This window comes from Papio anubis, chromosome 4, assembly GCF_008728515.1.
Source record: "Papio anubis isolate 15944 chromosome 4, Panubis1.0, whole genome shotgun sequence".
Classification (NCBI taxonomy): domain Eukaryota; kingdom Metazoa; phylum Chordata; class Mammalia; order Primates; family Cercopithecidae; genus Papio; species Papio anubis.
In genome coordinates this window covers 159,906,955-159,930,720 of record NC_044979.1, presented here as the reverse complement: position 1 = coordinate 159,930,720, position 23,766 = coordinate 159,906,955, and the positions used below count along the sequence as shown (strand labels likewise).

General features: G+C 35.8%; 1 long non-coding RNA gene across 7 annotated transcripts in view; it reads left to right on the top strand.

Annotated features, from left to right (window-relative positions):
* LOC103882673 overlaps positions 1 to 23,766 on the top strand; it is a 176,374-nt gene that overhangs the window by 6,253 nt on the left and 146,355 nt on the right. For all 7 annotated transcript variants that reach the window (XR_004183351.1, XR_004183349.1, XR_004183348.1 and 4 more), the window contains exon 2: positions 17,288 to 17,445. This is a non-coding gene — a long non-coding RNA (uncharacterized LOC103882673). The remainder of the gene's footprint in view (positions 1 to 17,287; positions 17,446 to 23,766) is intronic.

Sequence of the window (23,766 nt, the reverse complement as noted above, 5' to 3'; positions counted from 1 at the left end):
CATCATATCCCAAATCTCAGCATCATGAAATATACCCATGTAACAAACCTGCACATGTGTTCCCTGAATCTAAAATAAAAGTTAAAATTATTTAAAAAAATAGTAATACCAATACTAAAAGGTCAAGCATGGTGGCTTATGCCTTTAATAATACCAGCACTTCGGGAGGCCAAAATGGGAAGATTGCTTGAGGTTAGTTAGGAGTTTAAGATCAGCTTAGGCAACATAGGGAGATCCCATCTCCCCCGCCAAAAAAAAATGTAGCTAGATGTGGTGGCAGGTGCCTGAAGTCCCAGTTAATGGGGAAGCTGAGGCAGGAGGATCTTTTGAGCCCAGGAGTTTGAGGTTGCAGTAAGCTATGGTCACACCACTGCACTCCAGCCTGGGCAACAGAGTGAGATCCTTTCTCTAAAAATACAAAAATTTTAAAAATACATAATTAAAATAAATAAATACTATTTCGTGTTAATTGAATCATACACACACACAAAGTAAATTTTGAACACTTACTGAGCTCGATGAATCAAAATACATATCAAGCTTTTTCTTTGCTCTTGAGGTGTTTGTATCAGAATACACAGGCACATATTTATATAATAATATATCAGGTTGGTGCAAAAGTAATGCGGGTTTTTTGCCATTACTTTCAATGGCAAAAACAATAATTACTTTTGCACCAACCTAATATCTCATGTATATAGTTTTATGTTACCTCAATTTCATCTATTCAATATAAATGTGTCACTATTTGTTATGTTACAACTATATATTATGCTTTCAAAATTTATATTTCTCCAATTTTAATCTTTTTCTGTACATATAAAACTTATAGCGCCATTTCTGACTTGTATACTTTGCTTCTGTGAATGATTCTAAGTCTATACAATGGATGAAATAGAATTATGAATAAATCCTTCTGGTGTATCTTGAACATAGCTTTTAGGCATTTTTTCCAGGATCCATTTCATTTTACTTCTCAGTAATGACTTTTTACAGCTTTTATAATTTTTATTTTTTAAACTAATACATATTAGAGGGACATATTTCCAGTGTACACATGATAATTTTATACATGCATATTACCAGAAGATGGCAATTGATATATCCATCATCTTAAAAATTTATCTTTTCTTTAGGCTAGGAATATTTCTATTTCTCTCTTCTTGCTATTTTGTAATGGTCAATTGATTAATGATAACCAGAGTCACCCTACTGACCTATCAAACATCAAGTCTTATTTCTTCTAAGTGTATATTTGTGCCTATCCATCAACTTCTTTTCATCCTTTCCAGCTTTTGAACTGTAATAATGTATTTGTTTTAATTCTCTTTGTTCTTATCATCACACAGTTATTTGCTCTGTAATTTGCTTTGCTGTTAATTGTTTTCACTTAGACAGATGAAGAGACATGTGGACCCAGAGACCAGTATTTCATGTTGTAATTATCGCTTCAGATCCTAGAACAGCATTGGCTAACACTAGGAGGAGTTATGACTTGTTAGTCCTCGATTCATAATACTATAGAGCCGCTTCATAACCTGTCAGAAATTCTACCTTCTTTTACTATCTAGAAATGATAATTTGTTACTAAAATATTGTAACCAAATTGTTCCTTAATCTATTTAATTTTATATATGCCTGCACAATGGCATCGCATGCTCATTTCAAACACTTACGATAGCAAATTCACAAGTCAAACCAGTATACCATACTGTGACACTGAAATACCTCACAATATTCTCTATTCAAACTGAAATGTAGAATATATTACATGGTATTAATTCATTCATTCATTTAGCAAGTATATTGATTACTAAGTGACTTCATCCAAGCTTTAAGCAAAGCACTTACTTCATATAAAGCTTTAGGCAAAGCGCTTGCTATACATCTGTGAAAGCACCAAAAACATCTGACTTTGTAGAACTTGTATTCTGGTTGAAGAAAGAAAATATTAGGCAATTAACATTTAAAAAGCAAATTATATTGAATGCTATGGAAAAATACAGCAGGGTAAGCAGGGTCAGTGTGCGGTTGGGATACTAGATGTAGAAATTTTAAAATAGGAAGGTCAGGGTAAAATCCATTAAGAAGCTAGTGTAACCAAGTACTACAAACTGGATGGCTTAAACATCAGAAGGTTGTTGTCTCATGTGTGAGACAATGGTGGCTTGGCACAGAAGTGGAGTGCAGAAAGAGGTGGCTTAATTCTGGATATATTTTGAAATCAGTACTATATACTCTTCAATTAAATGTGGGGCTTGAAATCAGAAGAGGAAACAAAGATGTCTCAGATTTTTTAAACAGAATTTCTCTCTCACAGAACATTTTATTTAATTATTCTTTAAGACCTTTCACATATATTAATTACAGGTACAAATGTGTTCACTTTCCCCCGAATGCCCCTTCTGTAAAGAAAGAATGTAAGGATATTTATTTAATTTAGAAGCAGTTTTTCATACTGATTTTCTTTCTTACAAGGATCTTCTCTCAGTCCTTGTGAGATACTTTAAAATAAAATAACATAGTTCTCATTATTTTATTTATCTGTTAGATATTTTGATACTTTGTATAAAACTCAATATCAAAATAAATTGAATTGAGTTGGTTATAGTCTTTATCACAGAGCATACTTCATTTAAAACTTTCATTTTAGGTTTACGTTTCACTTCATGTGCAGGTTTGTCGTATGGGTAAATTTTGTGTCGTAGGAGTCTGGTGTGCAGATTATTTTGTCACTCAGGTAATAAGCCTAGTACCAGATACTTTTGATTGAAATGACAGTCAGTAGGTAACTGTGTTGGCTACTTCTATACTCTCAAAATGGCATCCATGTATTTTTCTGTGGGAGATAATACACAAAATAACATGATAGTTTAGATCGCTACTATTACTTTCAGTTACCTTCACTTTCGTTTCAAATAAAATTATTCTTTGCTCCATGGTAGTAAAAATTGAGATTTATTTTAAAAATATACCACAACTTACAGAAATTCCTCCAATCCTGTTCCATATAAATAGAGTAACTTTAGATGTAAAATCTAAAAAAAAGATGAAATGAACAAATATTGCTTGGGCAGTGTTTAGTTTCCCAGAGCTGCCATAACAATGCACAGTACACTACATGGCTTAACACAACAGAACATTACTATTTTATAGTTCTGAAGCCTAGGAGTCCAAAATCAAGATGTCTCCAGGGCCATTCTTCCTCTGAAACCTGTAGGAGACAATTCTTCCTTGCTGTTTCCTAAATTGTGGTGGTTTGCTGGCAATCCTTGTAGTTCCTTGGCTTACAGCTGTAACACCTCATTTTCTGCCTCCATTGCCAATGGAGATCTCTTCTCCTGTATTTGTCTTTACATTATTTTCACTTTTCTTATAAGAACACTTGTCATATTGGATCAAGGGATCACCCTACTCCAATGTGACCTCATATTAATTTAATTGCAATGGCTGTATTCCTAAACAGCATCTCATTCCAAGCTGCTGGGAGTTAGGGGTGCAGCCTATTTTGAGGGGGAGTATAATATCCATGATAAGTAGTAGCGGCCTTTTCTCTGGAGATTGTAAATTTATTTCTTCTAGTAAGTTTTTATTAGCCATGCTGCAGTTTCATTAACAATAAAAAGCCATTAATGATTATAATAATTGTTGAAATGAATTGAGTAAAAATTCATTTTTAGGAGGTCTATACTGGCATACAAAATTGAAGAGCCTGATTTTTTGGAAACTCATTCTGTTGCAATGAAACACTACAGATTCGGCTATAAGCAAACATCGTACCTTAAGAAGTAGGGCTTTGCGTTAGTCAGTGTTCTCCAGAGAAGTAGAACCAAACAGAGCTAATAGGATCTGTGTGTGTGTGTGTGTGTACACACAAATATTTATTACAGAGAATTGGCTCACTCGATTATGGAGCCAGACAAGGCTGCAGAGTGAACTAGCAGGCTGGAGACCCATGAGGGCCTATGGTATTGTTCCAGTCTAAAGGCAGCAGGCTTGAGACCCTGGAAAAGCTGATGGTCCAGGTCATTGATATTGGCTTCTGCTTTTTAGGGCTCTGATATTTGAGAGATCATAGACTTAACAATAAATACATCCCTCCTCTATTGATTAGCTACTATATATTCCAGGAATATTTCAGTCTGCAAAAACTAAAAGGCAACTAAAACTGACTTATATAGAAACTTTTTTTTAAACTAACAAGAATTTATTGACTAATTCCAACCATATGGTAAAACTGCCTTCTGGAATGACTGGTATCACTCTTGGTCTTGCAGCTCAGATGTGTTTTATTCTTTGAGTTGATTTCATCTTCAGACAATTTTCAGAGTGGTGGGAAATAGGGCTTCCCACCAGCTGGGCCACTCCATGGCATACAGAATGTCTCCTCTGATAGTTCTTGCAAAAGTCACAGTGAGAGTGCTCATAAAGCTGGTGGCCTAGGCATGTGGCATTGCTCAAGGTTGCTGTAGATCACTTGCACTGCCTGAGCAGAGAGGGAGGAAGATGTGGCGGCTTCAAGAAAAACCAAGGCACTGATACCAAAAAAAGAAGAGAGAGAAACATAAGTATGGTAAATGGACCAAGCACTGAGTTATTTGGCCTACTTATGTTCCCTCGTAAGTTTCAGAATCATTACAAGATTCTTGTTTTATCACCTTTATCCTGATGGAAATTTAGACAGCTAAGCAATTTTGGACTTAGGGTTCAAACCTCAGTTGCTTAACTCCAAATCAAATTTTCTTTCCAAAACATCACACTAACTCTATTAAAAATCAGAACAAGGTTAATGGATGGGCTGTCTGGGAAGCTTTCTTGGCACCAAAGGAGAAGCAATGCTATAACATTGGTCTAAATTTGAATTATGGTGCCTGGAATCTCAGAATTTTATGTGTGACTCCTTATATATCTTATGAAATACACCTAGTCACATTCTTTCAACAGGCAGCAAAACCTCAGAATAGAAACAAAAGTCACTTGTCATCTGAGTTGACTGATCTCTCCTATTTTTGTAATAAATATATGTAAGGTGTGAGGGAGTTTTGTGGTCCTGACCATCAAATAAAACATGTTAGATCAAACTTTGCAATGAAAGATTAGCAAAAGCAGATACTTATTTATCATTATATGTATCTCTGAACATTTCCACATAGTAAATTACTTAATTACTTCAACAGTGCTGTAAGCAAATTATTTTTACCATCCCTATTTTACATATGATGCAAGCAGGGCAAATTGTTAGGTAACCTCCCAAAAAAGGTTACTGAATTAGTGAGTAGAAGGACAAGTGCCATCTAAATGGAAAAGAATGATCTATTCACAGTAGCTAAGATCTGGAAACAACCTAAGTGTTCATTGATCAAGAAAATACGGTGTGTGTGTACATATATATGTACATATGCACAAATATACACATGTATACAATACATAGACACATATATTAAAAGTAATGGCAAAACAGCAATTACATTTGCACCAAACTAATATATACTGTGTAGATACACAAATATAATTTAATATTATTAGGACATTTAAAAGAAGGAAATCTTGCCATTTGTGACAACTTGGATGAACCTGGAGGACATTGTGCTAAATGGAAAAGCCAGATGCAGAGAAACAAATGCTACATGATCTCACATGTTGCTCAACAAGCAGGAACTTTCAGTTATAAGATGGATCAGTTCTGGGGATCTAATTTTGATAGTTAATAATACTGCACTGTTTACTTGAAATCTGCAAAAAGAGTAGATCTTAAGTGTCCTCACCATCCGCACACACAAGAGTAACTATGTGTGATGAGGAATGTGTTAATTTGTTATAAACTTTACACAATGCATATGCGCACCAAATTATCACATAGTACACCTTAAAATATATGATTTTTATTTGTTAATTGTGCCTCAATAAAGTTGGAAAATATCCATTCAACTTAGTTGTGTTGTTGCAAAAATATAAAAAACAAAACAGTATCTGTTAAGGTAAACTATAATGTTGCATTTTATATAGACTATTAACCTCTTCAGTTATTTCAAATTTAAAGGAGTATGAACATTTACAGAAGTAATTTATAGAAAAAGGTTTCCTCTCCAACGAAATATTTGGTTTTTTTCTTTGTTTTAACTAAGAACTAAATTATTAGGCTGCTCCATGTGCCCATCAGGCTCTGTCCAGACCTGATAGAAAGCTGTAATGACAGGCAGTTCCTAATTGAATTAAGGGCATTTTCCTGAATTTTCACGGAACTGCTTTCAATTTCTATGCACTTGCCTTCTGTTGAAATCCATTACCCTAAGGGAGAGTTACTTCTGAATATGAAATTCCCTTTTCTTACACCTTTATATTCAAGCAATGTTTATCACTTTCCTCTGTTTTCTCCATTTCCTCTTCACATTTGATTCATACTCTGCTTACGCTTGAAAAGCCCAGATTGTTTTTTTTTCCTGGCCTGCAAATATCTTGTCAAGTTGGTGCTGTTATTTCATGTGTTAGACAATCTTTCATTCCTTCACTTGCCAAATTACAGCAAACCTTGATAAAATAGGAAAAAGTAGTTAACTGTGTTTAAAAACAAGATGTGATTCACCATGGATCCGAATCAGAGTAAAAAAATTAGTTGTGTTTGAGGCTGAGCCTGCAGGCCCATTGGGTTCCAGGACAGAAACTAGGAAATACGAGCAAGACTTCAAATTTTTTGTTCAAAGCTTTCATGGTGTTCATTCTGCTGGACCTAGTATAGTATAAATCTTGAACCTTGAAAAAATTAAGCTAGAATCCTGTGACTAATGAGAATCTGTTTCATCCACTGAGCTGCTTCTGGAGACACTGGAGGGAACAGTGATCCAAGGCTGGGTCTTGGCCTGGTGGTCTACCACTGGGAACATGATCTGCAGAACTGTCAGTGATAAGAGCCCCAAGACACCGGGCTAAGATTTTGTGCTGCAATAGGGAGCTTTGTGTTCAGATAGACTAAGCTGACAGAAAGGGATAATTATAGAGGAAGGAAAACATACACACACACATACGTATACAAAACTGCTATGCATTTTTAGCACTGCAATAATGCATTCTACGTATTTACGATTTTATTCAAATTTGATTTTAGCTTTACATTAGTTAAAAGGAAGTCCTATAAAAAGGTGGAACTTCACAATGGTATTTGGAAATAAGAGAGTATTAGATAAAATAATGCATTTGTAAAACTAACTCTCATTCAGACAAAAATGAATCTTTTATTTGTTTTTTCATATCTCACCTGCTTACAAGTGAACAAAGCAACAGCTTCTTGCTTGTACTAAACTTTCCTTTGCTAGAATTTTTAATTAAAATTTTTATTATTGTTTCATACAAATAGCAAATCATTAATATGGCTTAGTTTAATACCGATAAAATCTCAATCATCTGTGGAGAAGTAATTCTTAGACAAACTATTTCTTTCATACTAAAATGAGATAATGACTTTATCTGGTTTTTATTCACTTTCACTTTATGAACAGTTACAGATGATATATTACTATTGTCTGAGAATAGGGAAAAGCTTTAAAACTTAGGTATGTCTTGCAAATATTAGCCTAGAAACATATATACACTTCTGAGGTCCCTATTTACTAGACATTTAATTTTCCTTGATAATATCAGATTTTATTTGCCTTTGTCTATAATGACAAGTATCGCTGAGTGCTCACTTTTGGTAAACATTATAACACGTATGTCTAGAACTACTATACTTACTACTCTGACACTTACCACTGACTTTTGAGCACAACTGCTCTTCCCACATCATGCACTAAGGCCCATCCAGTATAGCACAGTGAATTCACAAGGTTGTTTTAACTTTTTCAAGAGTCATAGTAGATTATGAGTCATTTTATAAATATAAAAACAAAGCACATTACTTTTTCAGTCTCATTTATATGTCATATATTTTTCAAATATTATTTTTCAGGTTCTAATCAGCCAATTTAAACATAATATCACATGAAATAACTCACATTCATCTTCTGAATAAGATAAAGTCATTTCCTTTTCTCTGAGGATAATGAAGAGAAAAAACCCTTTTTTTTTTTTTTTTTTTTTTTTTGAGAGAGTTTAGCTCTGTCGCCCAGGCTGCAGTGCAGTGGCGTGATCTCGGCTCACTGCAACCTCCGCCTCCTGGGTTCACGCCATTCCCCTGCCTCAGCCTCCTGAGTAGCTGGGACTACAGGCACCTGCCACCAGGCCCAGCTAATTTTGTTTTTGTATTTTTTAGTAGAGACAGGGTTTCACTTTATTAGCCAGGCTGGTCTCGATCTCCTGACCTCGTGATCTGCCCACCTCGGCCTCAGTTTTTTTTTTTTTTTTTTTTTAATATACTTTAAGTTCTAGGGTACATGTGCACAACGTGCAGGTTTGTTACATATGTATACCTGTGCTTTGTTGGTGTTCTGCACCCATTAACTTGTCATTTACATTAGGTATATCTCCCAATGCGATCTCTCCCCCCACCCACAAAAGGCCCTGGTATGTGATGTTTTTAATAAAAGAAGAAAGTCATTTTTTAAGAACTCTGAGCCATTAAATAATCATGTGAAAAGTTGTAAGTGAGCATACTCAATATATCCACAGCAAAAAAATCCTGATGATATAAGGTTCTTTTCAGTGGGATGCTATATTAGCAAGCACACATAGGTAAGGAGTACTAGTAACTTTCACTAATGATGTATGAGTTTCAGATATTCTTCCCTCTCCCAGACTTTTCATCTGTAACTTTTCTGAATTCATCAACTACCTATAAAGACTATAATCTGTCAATAAGTTAATATTCCTAACTAAAAGAACCTGGAATATAACTCATGCTTAACTATGAACTATTTCAAGCGAGTAGTTTTGGAGAAGCTGGTGTGTTCCCTTGAAAATTTTAAAATTTTCATATTGAGATTATGAATCATTTTAATTTTCAAGGGTACACAGCAGCTTCTCCAAAACTACTCGCTTGAAGTAGTTCGTAGTTAAGCATTAGATCACTGACACTCCTTATAGTGATGTCTTCTTATTGTGAACCTGGGTTTTCAGAGACGGCTAACATAAAAGGCAAGTACTTTGAGAAAAAAAAAAAACAGTGGAGAACAGAAAATGAGGGTGATGGAATCCAATCCAATTTGAAAGTGTGAGAAGTTGTTCTATGCCATAGGTGTTAAGTTGTTAATAAATAATACGTAGTAAGTTGTTGGGCTTAACTACTATACATGAAACTATTAGATATTTCTTTTAGCTTAAGGTTGCTTTGACAAAAAAGTAAAACATAAAAATATGAAAGGATTCCATGAACAGAGAAAATGTAGGAACCTCTGAAATATGTAGCATGTCATTTGTAATGTAAATGCATTTTAAAATAGATGCTTATTTTCTAATCTATCCAAAATGAAAACAAAACATTTCCTTAGTGTCAAGGCAGTGGCTGGTATTCTATGTTTAAATCCAATGAATGTCCCTTTTAAAATAAACTGACAGCATGTATGCACAAAATTGTGATAAGATTTTTACAGAGAGATACTTTGTGATAAGACATTGATATTATGTAGTCACACACATACGTGCATACACATACACCCACACACACAGTCACACATATAGAATGATACTGATACCGGTTGCTGTGGCTTCTTAGGTTCCTATACTATGGAGAAAATAACAATATATGACTAGGAAACCAAACTATCAAACTGTATATAAAACTATGTAGCTAATTATAAACACAACAAAATAATTTTCTCTGGTTCTGCTTCCACTTGCTGTATTGGGATTCCAGCCAAACACTTATCAAAGAAATCTAGGAAATTCAGGGATTGTTTTGAATCTTCTCTACAAATTAGTCTCCTTGGGCATTTCCTGGCAACTGGCAGTTTTCTCTTCTATTCCACCTGTGCTTTTGTGCTTGGAGAAACTACTAAGGCACTCTTACCTGGCAAAGGCATTGGCCTTACTGTGATGGGGGCTGGGCTGCCATCTGTGCCCGGAACAGTAATGCCTGAACCTGGGACTGCTGTCTGTGCTGAGGACAGTATTCCTGGAAGTGCTAAGAGTACTAGCGTGACTTCCGGATCCTACCAGGGTCAGTGACTGACTTTGTACATTTCACCATGTACTCTCAAAGTCCTGTTATAATGTTAATATATTTTTAATGAGTTTTCTTGTTCATTAAGTGCAAACCCAGTACTCTAAGGGTCCAGGAGGAGTACAGTTGGTATAAGGTAAAATTTGAGTAACATGCACTGTATTCAGTGTTACTCCCCAATCCTCAGCTGTTTCTTTATCCTCAAAGAATATTTTATTTTAGTACTCAGTCACTTTTCTTGAGATGAACTATTTTCTGGAATGAACTTCTCTTTCTCTGTTTCTCTGCATATATATATATATGGACTATGCTTAAATATAGATGGTAGATCTTTTTCTCACTCATAATAGGGAAAGATAGATAGATGGCTGATAGATATGTACGTGTCTATATCTGTACAAAAGCACAGGCCTTCTGAACAAATATGAAATACACAGCATGCCAATGCCTCAGAATAAGTTTATCTCCAGCTTGCATTTAGGCGTACATACACACACATGCTTACACACACACATATATACAATTAATATGCATTTTTAAATTTAAAAACAAATCACACTAAATATTGAATGATCTGTGAATGTGAAGATGTGTGTTTGCGGGGAGCCCCCTGTGTCTTGCTCCATTACCAGATTTCTGGCAGGTTGTGCGCTTCTCCCTCAGCCTGAGTGCCTCTGTCATGAGGATCCTTGTAATTGAGTGTTCAGTCAAGAAGAAATGTAAAACCACATGTCTTCCAGGCATTCATTTAATTCAGTGAGATTATCACTATGAAGAAGAAAATTGCTTGTAATTATTGCTAGAAATATAATAATTTTATTCCTAAAAAATAAAAATTCAAAAACAACAAACTTTTAAAGGGAAAGAACAGATATGTACTTTCTGCCTGAAAAAAACATGTTGAAGATGTTTAAACGGAGATTATAAGCCTTTAGTGGTGTTTAAGTGACATTTCTAAAAGCCATTGGCATGATGTCACTCAGAACATGACTACATCATGTCAGATGTGTAAGTGGGTTAGAGAGTAGTTAAGAAGCTTCTAACTACATCTGACAATGGCCTATCCGTAAGATAATTAGAAAAACATTTATCTACAAATAATGTATGCAGAGTTAGATAATGGCAGGATCAAAACATATGTATCAAAATGTATTTAGGTACATAAAGATATTCATGTTTCTAATGTAAGTTCTAAACATATGTGTAAATACATTTATACACACACACACACAAACATACAACTGCAAGATACAAGGTTTTGTTTGAGATACAGTGAATAGGCAATTCATTATTGTTTCATTATTCTGAGCATCACTATATTGCTAGAGATTTCCTACAATAAGTTCATCATCAAAAAGAGGACAGTAGGATTGAGATATGTAAATTGCTTCTTTATAGAGGGTTGACTTTGGGACCTCCAGAATTAGGAGAACATTGACTCATTTGAGTCATTTTTCCTCCTTCTCAGAAAACTATTTAATGGAAACTTAGGTCTGCTCTACTCTTGTCAGGTGGGAATATTTTGGTGTTTTTCTATACCTAATACATTGCTATACTCCATTCAAAACTGCAGAGGGATCACTAAAATGACATATTAGTCTCCTTATATTACCTGATTTTAGGAGTCTGTCTCCTATTTTACATTTTCCAAATTTATATGAGAGGAAAGAGCCTCCCAAACCTATATTTTTAACAGAATGTAACACATCTAGTCATATTGTTGAGGTGTGACTACCCCAATAAAATTGGTGCAAATTTGACCTCACAACAGGAGAATCCCTCCTAATGTGCCTAGGTATGTTTGGTGACATGAAGGCAGTGGATAGAGAAAGGTATCACTGGCTGCAAAATTCTTACAAAGATCACTGTGGACATCCCAAAGAGTTCAGAGATTCTGACCAACCACCTTTCAAGAAAAGTGCTCTGAGAGGTACTTAATTTGTGAATGCAAAATTAAGTCATGTATTTGTAATTGTAGTGTAAAAGTAGAACTGAAAAACATCGAAATTACCAAACTGACCTCCTGTCAGAGCCTATAGATCACAACTATGATTATTCACTGCCAGATAGAAAATGAACTACCTAGGCTAATGAGAGTTACCACCTGCAGCCCTATTTTCATGTCTAGGAACAAAACAGAACGCTGGAAGGCCTAGCTTCTGAACAGAAAAGAAAGTGAAATGTAGTCCTCTGTACTTACATTGACTGTGAAATTGAAGTATTAGGTTACTTGCTAATTCAACTAAGAGCAGTGTCAGACAATGACAGGAACCCTACCCCGACCCTCACTGGAAATTTGGTAACTGACAGATTGGGTGGCAAACTCTTATTGTTGCCATGCCCTCATTTGAACCATGGAGAAATGGCAAATCAGAGGCATGGACAAAATCATAGAGCTACTTGAGACAGAATTAACATGAACATTGTGCATAATTCATTAAAACTGTTCTAGGGGCAGTTTTAGTCCATTGATCAGCAGGAATGAGCCCAGCCTACCAGTATGAAACCGCCTCACTGTAGCAGATCAGATGGCAAAACTGTACACAGGAGCAGTGACCTAGGTTCAGTTGCAGAAGCCCTAAATGACACGTGGTGACTGACACCACAACCAAGAACCATTTCTGTCCAATAATAGCTTTCTCATAAAAGTTATTAATTTTCACATACAGCATATGGAAGTTGTGATAAAATCAATGCTGTTAATTATTCAATGGTGGTGGAAGGGTGGACTACATAAGAGTAGCAAGTTAAATATATTTAGCCTTAGGAAATACTAGTAACTAGATTTATTTTCTAATTCAATTTAATTTTTGTATATATAGCAAAGCAGACTGCAAAGCTAGCTGTAATTTTGTGTCCATTCAACCAGTGACATGATGGAAGTTATCTCCTGAGGAAGGATAACTCCACCCAGTCACAAGCAGGGCCAGAGAAAACGTTGTGATTGGCAGGTACAGAGAGAGCTGAGGGAAGACACAGGGAAACAGAGCAGGCCTCTTCATAGTCACTTATTCTATAGAAAGCATCAATTTAAGAGATCTTAATGCTCTTTGAAACAGAAAGTGAAAGAGGATGAGTGGTTAGCGCTTGATTGTGTTTTGGTCATTCTAAGGCTGCCAGGTGTTGAAAGTCATCCGATAGATACTCCAATATCAAACTGTCCATATTAGCTTCCCTCTTCCCATGCAAAAATGCAAGGAAGGAGGTGGGCACAGCTGTGGCATTGTTCTTCCTAGCACTCTCCCACCTGAGAGAACAAAATCTTCTGTGAGCCAAAATGCATCTATGAGAGGAACATCAAACTCTCCCTTCTTCATCAGACAACTCTAGAACACAGACAATAGGAACGTTAAATCTTTAACTAATGAGACATGAGAACATGACTCCAACCTTCAATTCTAAGCAAACAGAATTCTGCATTGTCTGGTGCTCTTCACAATTTTCTTTATACTCAATAGGCACAACTACAGTGCTGTTAGAATGACGACCTACACTTAAGATGGTCCCTGGCTGTGGGAGGATGCAGCCATAAAGAAGACTGAGATTGCGTACTTTGCAGGGACGTGGATGGAGTTGAAGACCATTATCCTTGGCAAACTAACTCAGGAACAGAAAACCAAATACCACATACTGAAGTTTGGCTTAAGGTTCTAAGGGTTTAAATTGGGGTTTCTCAACCTCAGCCCTATTGACACTTAGGACAATGTAATTCTTTGTTTTGAGGTGTGGCACCGTGCATTGTAACACATTTAGCAGCATCCTTGGCCTCTACACACTAGATGCCAGTTGTAACCTCTTGTCCCTGTTTTGACAACCAAAAAGTTTTCAAACATAATCAAATGTCTCCTGGGGGAGCAAAATTGTTCATGGTTGAGAATCATTGGCTTAAACCAGTTTTGGCAAGATTTTTGGTAGCGATTCATGATTTAGCTCATGAGTACACAGGACCTGGAACACTCAGGGCACTAGGACTCAGTTGTGCCCCAGGAAACACTTTCAACAGTGTTAGCAGTGAAGGAACTATGGCAATATCCCTCAAATATTCATAGTGACCAGCACAGGGATCTGGGCAAGCACTAGACCAGTTGTCAGGATCTGCAATCTCTGGCAAAGTGAAGCAATGGTAAACAGTGGCTGATCATACTTCAGCATCTACCCAACTAGAGCCTGGAGGTCAGTCCAGTCTTCTCCCTTTGGGGAATCCCTTTCAGAGATCACGAGCCATGATGGGGAGGGGGTGTCTCCCAGAAAACAAACAAACAAACAACAACAAAAACTAAGTGCATAATTTGGCATTTTGAGGTTTTAGATATAATTTATTTCAGTTACACTCTGATGTTCCAATCTTGGAATGGATCATGGTGAATTTTACAGCTACTGTCTGAAAGTTATGTAGCCTGTGATTATAACCTTGAGGGATGGTATTCAGGAGAGATTCCATTGAGTCCCTAGCTAAATTCCAGAGTATTCCAACCTCAATAGCCTATTAAAGGGATAGTTAAATTCAGACAAACAGCAACCACATCGAGGAAATGTTATGAAATGTAAAATCTGATTCCAATTTAAACCTCAATGCTTTTAAAATCATTTTTCTAAGGGCTGAAACAGAGGATATTTGGGCCCTAAAACCAGTCAGGCCACAAAATTTCATAACAGAGAGCTGAGTTCAAGTCTTCCATGTAAGATACTACTCATCCAAAAGAAATCCCTCTCTGGAAACTCCATTCTGAATAAAAAGAGATTTACTGTTTTGGGGTAAAACAATTCAAGGAAATGAGTTGTTAAATACTTTCTAGGTTCTTCCTTCCTTACCCTTCTCTCAAGATACAGAATAGACTGTGCTCAACTCTTTAACTGTAATACAGAGTAAGTGGGAAGGGCTTCAAATAATTCATCTGCAATATAATTAAAAAGATAGATGGGTACCTAATAATATATGAATAGGATGAAAAAAACATGGCAATTATGGAAAAAGAACATTTACAATGAAAAAGAACACCTACAAGGGTTTTTAAAAAGTAAGAATTATAGCAAGTAACAGGATGAGAAATATTCAAGGAAAGGCAGATAAAAATCAAATAATACTTTTATCTAAAATGAAAAGCTGAACTAAAGGACTCGATATGGTATGTCCAAAAAGTGCTTTATAACAGAGTATCTCAGTATTAGTGTGACCCCCTGGTAGGCACAGAATCTTGGAAACCCGTACGCTACAGGGACAGAACTTTTACTATTCAGTGTACTACATAGTCAAGAGCAATTGAAAACATGTCATTTTTGAGCAGATAACAAAGGAAAAAGAGAAGAAAAATGGATATGGGGAGAGTAAGGGATGAAAAAAGAACAAGAGTACCAAGTGAATAGAGACTCTTACACCTACAAGAAAACATTAGGGCCAGTGAATAAGTAACCACCTCCCAATCCTCCATCCCCTGCCCTAAGCCAGAACAGGCACTCTCAGGCAGGCTTAACTTGAAAGGAGAAACTCATCTTGCTTTAACGCCTATGGGAAGTCTAAGTGGAGATCATAAAATATACAAAATATGTATCATATATCAGACTGTGTAGACCAGTTTTCAGCAGGATAATGTAAAAGCAAGATGCATCCCCATTCATTGCCTAAACAAGCTCAGCTTAACTCTTTCATTTGGGATGTAACTGCTTACCAGGGCGGATGAACTACAAAAACTAGAGATGTTTAGAAAATCCAAGAGAGGAATATTTGCTGCCTGTAAAAACATTATTGTAGTAATAAATTTAAATTTAAAAGTTGTAAAAAGTTTAATTTAAAACTTTAAAAATGTTTACATATATTTCTTAAAGTGACTGATTTTCATGCTAAACTCACGGGTCAGATTATACTGTTTATACATGTACTAGAGACAGATGTATATATCTAGATTCCATATTAAGTTTAAAAATTAATGAGAAGTAGAATCTATAGATTGTATCTTACTAAATTTTGTATGCCCTACATATAAAAGCAACATTTTGAATGTTTTATAGTTACAGCGTATGCAGCTCTGGGGAGAACGGTGCTAGCATGTGGCCAGTCTAATCCATCATAGATGAATATTATATTGCATGCTGCAAATGTGTATGTGTAAACAATACATTGTGTATTTGGCACCAACTAAGAGATGCTTACTCTCTTGCTACCTTCGGGAGCTTTAGGTGGCTTGTCAGCAGTTGCTCGTGCACCTGCTGCTTACAGAAACTCAGTAGGCACTGTGGTTAAGGATACCGCCTTTGCAAATAAACCGCTCTTCTATTTATTATGTGTGCACTCGTGGGCAAGTTTTTGTAATCTCTCTGTTTCTCAGTTTTTTCACCAGTAAAATTGTAATTGTAGCATAACTGGTATTGATATTATAGGACTAATGTGATAAAATAAATTAATTACCTTGCTACCTACATGGAATAATTTTTAACCAGTGCCTGGCATATAGTAAGCACTCAATACAGTTAGTTAGTTACCATGTTAGGAATGAATGTAATGCTATGGTTAGAGAAGAATAGAACAAGAACTTAGGTCTTATATGTACCCTGATAATGTTTTTAAAATGAGAATGTGGGCACTTTTCCAGTCATAAATGAATTTACTTCCTTGAATCAATAGTAACCTGTCAGTATCTTAAAACTCCATGTTAAATGGAAAGAGATTTACTGTTTTGGTGTGAAGCAGTAATTCAAAGAAATGGGTTGTTAAATACTACCTAGGTTCTTCCTATCACGTGTCAGAATAATTTCTGTCTTGGGAAAAATAGCTATTTTAACCTAAATAAACACTGTTTCAGGTTCTAAGTATTTCTAACATTACAATGCAAAATGTCCTTCAAAATTGGATTCAGAAGAGTAGATGCATATTTAAGTACCTTTGATTCTGATCAATAGGCTTCAAAAAGTATGCACATTTAATTTAACCTTTATAAAAGTGGATTTTAGAGTGTTCGTCAAATTTATTTACCAATTGAAAAAAATTGTATTTTGATTAGGATTATTGTTAAAACAAGGAAAGAACATACTGCATGTACCTTCAGATGTTTATGCGAGTGGGGGAGAATTCGTACTACTAAAAACAATATGTATTAACCAGTAAAAAATAAATTCACAATATTGCATCACTATCCTATGGCTACTGTAACAAGTTACTACGAATTTGCCAACTTCAAACAACAGAAATTAATTTTCTTACAGTTCTGGTGACCGGAAATCAGTGCTGTGGACTAAAATCAAGCTGTTGGCAAGGCTGTGCTCCCTTCAGGGGCTCCAGGGTGGAATCCATGTCTTGCCTTTTCCTGCATGGAGAGCTACATTTCTTGGCTCATGGTGCCCATCTGTCTTCAAAGTCAAAGGTATAGCATCTTCTCTCTCTGACTGCCAGTCTCTGTTCCTGTCACATGGCTGACTTCTCTTATTTGTAGTCAACTGGCCCTGTGACTTTCTCTTGTACAAATACTGTGATTATATTTAGGTCTAACCTGAGGATAATCTCTCTCTCTCAATATCCATAATTTAATCACAGTGCAAAGACTCTTTGTGTTTTTCTATGGGCTATAAGAACCAGACTCCGGGATTAGGATCTGGGTGTTTGTGGAGCCACTATTCAGCTTACCACTAGCAAAAAAATACTATGGGGGAGAAAGCTAATCTCTCAGACATTACAGTCAAATTATTACTCTGGTTAGCATAAGCTATTTTTAAAAAGGCCAGGGATTTGAGGGAAAACCCATATAGTTATAGCTTGTGCTGCATAAATCAATAGCAAAAAAAAGTTTTATTCAGGGGTATTATTAAAGCAGCCAACAAAAATATATTGCTATAATTAATTTTGTATTATTTATTTATGTTTACTTTATTTTTAAAGTCTATTCATTTTCTCAGTTTTCTTTATTTTAACATTTGCAAGGATAATCACAGCAACAAAAACTTGAAATTTGTTATTTCCATAGTATATGACTAAAATTCAAGAAAATGATATCTTATACTTGCAAACATTTCTTTGTTTAACCATCATTTTGGGGGTACTTAAGTTGTTTATACATGCAAAATAGGTTCTAGCTAATTAGAAATTAGAGTATGAAGCAATCAAGAACAAAAGTTTGCAAATTAGCCTTGAATGTGATGTTTATGAATGAGTGGTATGTTAGTCCAGGTTGCTGTCATAGAATAACATAGACAAGGTGGTTTAAACAACAAACATTTATTATTATTGTTATTATTATACTTTAAGTTCTGGGATACATGTGCAGAACGTGCAGGTTTGTTACATAGGTATACATGTGCCATGGTGGTTTGCTGCACCTATCAACCTGTCCTCTATGTTAGGTATTTCTCCTAATGCTATTGCTCCCCTAGTCCCCCAACTTCGGACAGGCTCCGTGTGTGATGTTCCCCTCCCTGTGTCCATGTATTCTCCTTGTGAGTTGAGAACATGAGGTGTTTGTAAAAAAAAAAACAATTTTTTCTCATAGTTCTGGAGGCAGGAAGTCCAAGTTTGGGGTGCAGCATGGTCAGGTTCCTGGTGAGTGTCCTCTTCCTGGCTTACAGATGGCTGCCTTCGCCTGTGACCTCATGTGGCTAAAGCGAGGAGCGCTGATCTCTCTTCCTCCTTTTATAAGGACACTAATCCCATCATGAGGTCCCCTGCTCATATGTCCTCAGATAAATGTGATTACCCCCCAAAGGCCCCACCTCCAAATATCATCACACTGGGGATTAGGGCTTCAACATAGGAAGTGGGGGCAGGGATACATAAACATTCAGTCTACAAGTGGAAAGCAAATGCCTCCTAAAATGTTTGCCTTCAGAAAGTGGATTATACCACAGATTGCTTAGAACAGTGGTCCCCAACCTTTTTGGTACCAGGAACTGGTTTCACGGAAGGCAGTTTTTCAACGGACAGACGTGAGTGGGGGATGGTTTTGAGATGGAACTCTTCCACCTCAGATCATCAGGCATTAGATTCTCATAAGGAGTATGCAACCTGGATCCCTCACATGTGCGACTCACAATGGCGTTCCTCCTCCTATGAGATTCTAATGCCCCCGCTGATCTGACAGGAGGCGGAGCTCAGTGGGTGATGCTTATTCACCTGCAGCTCACCTCCTGATGTGCAACCTGGTTCCTAGCAGGCCATGGATTAGTACCAGTCTATGACCTGGAGGTTGAGAACCTCAGAACATGTAGTTAGAATTAAAAATCTTTGAAACCCGTTCTTAAACCTTCAATAATTAGCATCCAGTTTGTGCCATTTCTTGAACAGTAATAAAAACTGTTGACTTTTTCATTTTTAATTTTTGAGGGAAGTCAGTGAGTCATAAAGAATGACAAGAACAATAACAACTATATTCTTAAAGTTATAAGCATGAATATATTCAAAATTTGTTTTCCATCACAGGAAGTAAAATGTTTAATATTAATAATTATCATTGAAAAATTGAAATGGTATGCATCTGTTCATTACAAAAATGTAACATTAGTCAAGTGCTAAAAGCTTAATAATTGTATTTCTGAGTGCACTGTAAAAAATTGAAAAAAAAGTAAATTGTTTTTCTTTTCATAGTGAGGGGGCTTTGACTGAGTTAATTCTTGTTGCTGGTAGACCTGATATTAGTAACTTTTATCCATAGAGTAATTAAATAATATAACTGGGTGGGTAACTATTAGCCATGATTTTTCTAATTAATCTGTTAATTTAACAAGGGATATCTACTTCTTAACAATTATCTTAAAATAGGTAATAACAATGGAAATCTTCATAATACTTCATAAAAATGCAGCCAACCCTTGTGAATTAATTTAATTTGCTTAGTGGAATCCAGATGACCTGCATAAAGTATCCTGTAAATTTATCTAGTAATGTTCTAAATAAGAAGCTTAATCAAGCTGTAATACAAGAAAAATCATTTTCTTTTCTTTCGAATTTCACTTGGTTAGGAAAGGTAAAAAGATACTACACAATGTGCAAAGCCGTATAATATGAAAGCTCCTTCATTTAGGCCATACATTCTGCTGCTTTCATTCATTTTTGGGATGAAACCTATAAATAAATATATATGTAAATAAAATACAGCATTTTCACTTAGATGATTCTAAAGTTGTCTAGTTATCTAGCAAAAATGGCATGAATATGTATGCATATATGTATATACACACATATACATGTGCTGTATGTATGTAATATTAATGTATACATATACATAGGTATAGATGGTTGCAAGCATTTGTTTAATTTCTAGAGTTCTGAGAAACATGGATTTTGACAATGTTGTCAGTGTTATCGTTTTTATGGAAAAGTGGATTTTTGGAAGTTCTTGCTCTACCTTTCCGGATGTGTTCTTCCCCTAATCCTTTCTTAATACAGACCTGTAGAAGTATAGGTCAGTCTTCAGAACTTTGAAAGATCTAGAAGTCATATTTGAAGTAAATTTTTAAAACCAAACATGTTTAGAAATCTTAGAAGTCAGTAGTATATTTTCACAGATGCTTAATAAGATACTACTTTTGCTTCGTTAAGGTTGAGATATTATAATAAAAGAAAATAAGCAACTTAGATTACTAGTGATAATCCAGAAATCTTACTTTTTTCCATTAGATATTCTTTATCTATAAAGACTAAATTCTTCCCACTCTTCAAAATCATTTGTGCCCAAGGATGAACTGGAAACACAAAATAATACTCAGGAACATATATAATTTTATTTATTCATGCATACCAGAAATTCTATAGGATAATAAATTTCCAACAGAAACTCAGACACCAGTTTCCTTCAAAGAAGCATTATGTGAAATGAATTGATTTTATTTGGAATTATTTTTTCTTTTTCTCACAAAATATTTATATTAAATTAGTAGTTGTCAATTTTATTTTGTTTTTAGCTCAGAAATAATTTAGTATGAGTACACAGAAATGTACAACTGGTACATTATCTGACATTTCTGAACTTATTAAATGTACTCATCAGTACATAAAAATGATGTAATCATTATGAGTATTTTGATCTTTCTTTTCAGTCTTAAGCTATATCCACAAGTAGAAAGTGTTATTGAGAAATACTATGCTCTTCTACATGTGAATGCTTTTTAATTTTTGGAGGTGGCTAGACTTTTTGTGGGTTTTTTTGCAATCAGTCCTTCAACTGTGGACATCACAGTTCCAACATATTTGAAGTCAGTTATTTCTTGACTCTTGATCCTGGATCTATGAGAGTGTTAAAAGTAGTACTAATCCTCCTTTGATCCCTAAATTCTTAATTTTCAGCTCAAAGTTATGACTAAACTGGCATTTTCCTAACGTGCCTAGCAGATTGTTTCTGGAATGAAGTGTAAAAAAGGAGAAGGAAATGTACCAACACTTTCTAGCAGAGATCCAAATCCTCTCCTCTTCTATAGTCATCACCATACACATAAAATTGCAATTCATGATATGGACATATGGGCTTATTAATAAACTTGACTCATCCTCTGGGCAAGGGTTGTGATAGTCCCTTGCATAGTTAGTTTTGGCCACATGATTTGGAAACATTATTCCTGGTTAATTTTTCTAAAATATAAAGTGAATTGCTGCAGGTATGACTGAATAAGTTAACTACTGTGGTGGCCCTGGATCAGGGACACTGTATATCATAAGGTTAGAGAACATCGATTGCCAGCAGGGTCATCAGAGTGACATCATCAAGTATTGGGACTTGCTGAATTATTGAAAACTAATTAGTACAAGTAGAGCTAATGTTTTCATCTTGGTTGGCATGTTTTTAAAGGAAGGCAAAGAAGCTCATTTTCCTTGCTCATATTATTCACAAAGCTAATAATATTTTCAGTTAATATGCAATAGTTTGGTCATATCTGTAAAGCAAAGCCCTCATATGAGCATATTTTTAGTCTTAATAATTTCCTTGATGAAATAGAGGCTAAATTTGTTTAAACCTGTGATATAGTTTGGTTATGTCCCCATCCAAATCTCATCTTGAATTATAGTCCCCACAATCCCCACATGTTGTGGGAGGGACCTTGTGGAAGGTAATTGAATCATGGGGGTGGTTACCCTCATGCTGTTCTTGTGATAGTGAGTTCTCATGAGATCTGATTTGTTGTCGTTGTTGTTGTTGTTGTTTGAGACAGAATCTTGCTCTGTCGCCCAGACTGGAGTGCAGTGGCGCAATCTTGGCTCACTGCAAGCTGTACCTCCTGGGTTCACGCCATTCTCCTGTCTCAGCCTCCCGAGTAGCTGGGACTACAGGCGCCTGCCACCACACCTGGCTAATTTTTTGTATTTTTAGTAGAGACGGGGTTTCACCATGTTAGCCGGGATGGTCTCGATCTCCTGACCTCATGATCTGCCCACCTAAGCCTCCCAAAGTGCTGGGATTACAGGTGTGAGCCACCATGCCTAGCCGATCTGATGGTTTTACGAGGGGCTTTTTCCCCTTTTTGCTGGACACTTCCCCTTACTGCTACCATCTGAGGAAGGATGTGTTTGCTTCCCCTTCTGCCATGATTGTAAGTTTCTTGAGGCTTCCCCAGCGATGCTGAACTTTGAGTCACTTAAACCTCTTTCCTTTATAAATTACCCAGTCCCAGGTATGTCTTTATGATCAGTGTGAAAACGGACTAATACAACCTGTCTGACTCTGAGCACCTAGGAGAGGTCAATAAATAGTTCTAGTTGAATATCATTATAATACTTAGGACAAGTTGAGCCTTCCTAGAAGAATCATGACAAATATTTCTAGGCAGGAAAATAGAAATTCATTAGCCAAACTTTCATTTTTTTCATATGATAAAACTCAGTTTATACAAAACTTTTTCAGAACATCGTTGATGAGGATGAGAACTGGGATTTGAGATTTTGTCTGGTAGGGCTAAACTGAATTCTGGTTCTCAGTCCTCTCTATATCCAAGTTTATGTTATTTTGTCTGCATAATAATAACTTCGTTTATTTACCTGTGTTATGAAATGTATGTGTACGTAAGTGTGCATTTGTGTGTATGTTCTGATGGCTATATTCAATGTTATGAATCCATCAGAATAATTCAACTGCTCTAAAAATCCTGTGCTTCACCTATTCACCACCCTCTTCTTTCCAATGTCTACAACCACTGATCATCTTACCATCTCCATAGTTTTGCTTTTGTCAAAGTGTCATAGGTTGGAATAATACAGTATGTAGCCTATTCAAATTGATTTCTTTCACTTAGTAACATTCATTTAATGTTCTGCCATGCCTTTTGATGGCTTGATAGCTCATTTCTTTTTCATGTAAAATAATATTTCATTGTTTGGATGAGCCACAGTTTATCCATTCATCTACTGAAGGACATCTAGGTTGCTTCACGGTTGTGGCAATTATGAATACAGCTGCTATAAGCATCTTTGTGCATGTTTTGGGGAGGACGTAAGATTTCAGCTCCTTTGAGGAAATACCAAAAAGTGTGATTGTTGGATCACATAATAAGAGTGCATTCAGTTTTTTAAGAAACCATCATACTGTACTCCAAGTGGCTGTGCTGTTTTGCATCCCCACCAGAAATAAATGAGAATTCCTGTTGCTCCACCTTCTCTCCAGTATTCAGTGTTATCAGTATTCTGAATGTTGACCACTGCATAATACACTGCAGAGGTGTATTATGGTATTATGTTGTTTTAATTTGCAGTCCCATGATGACATATGGTA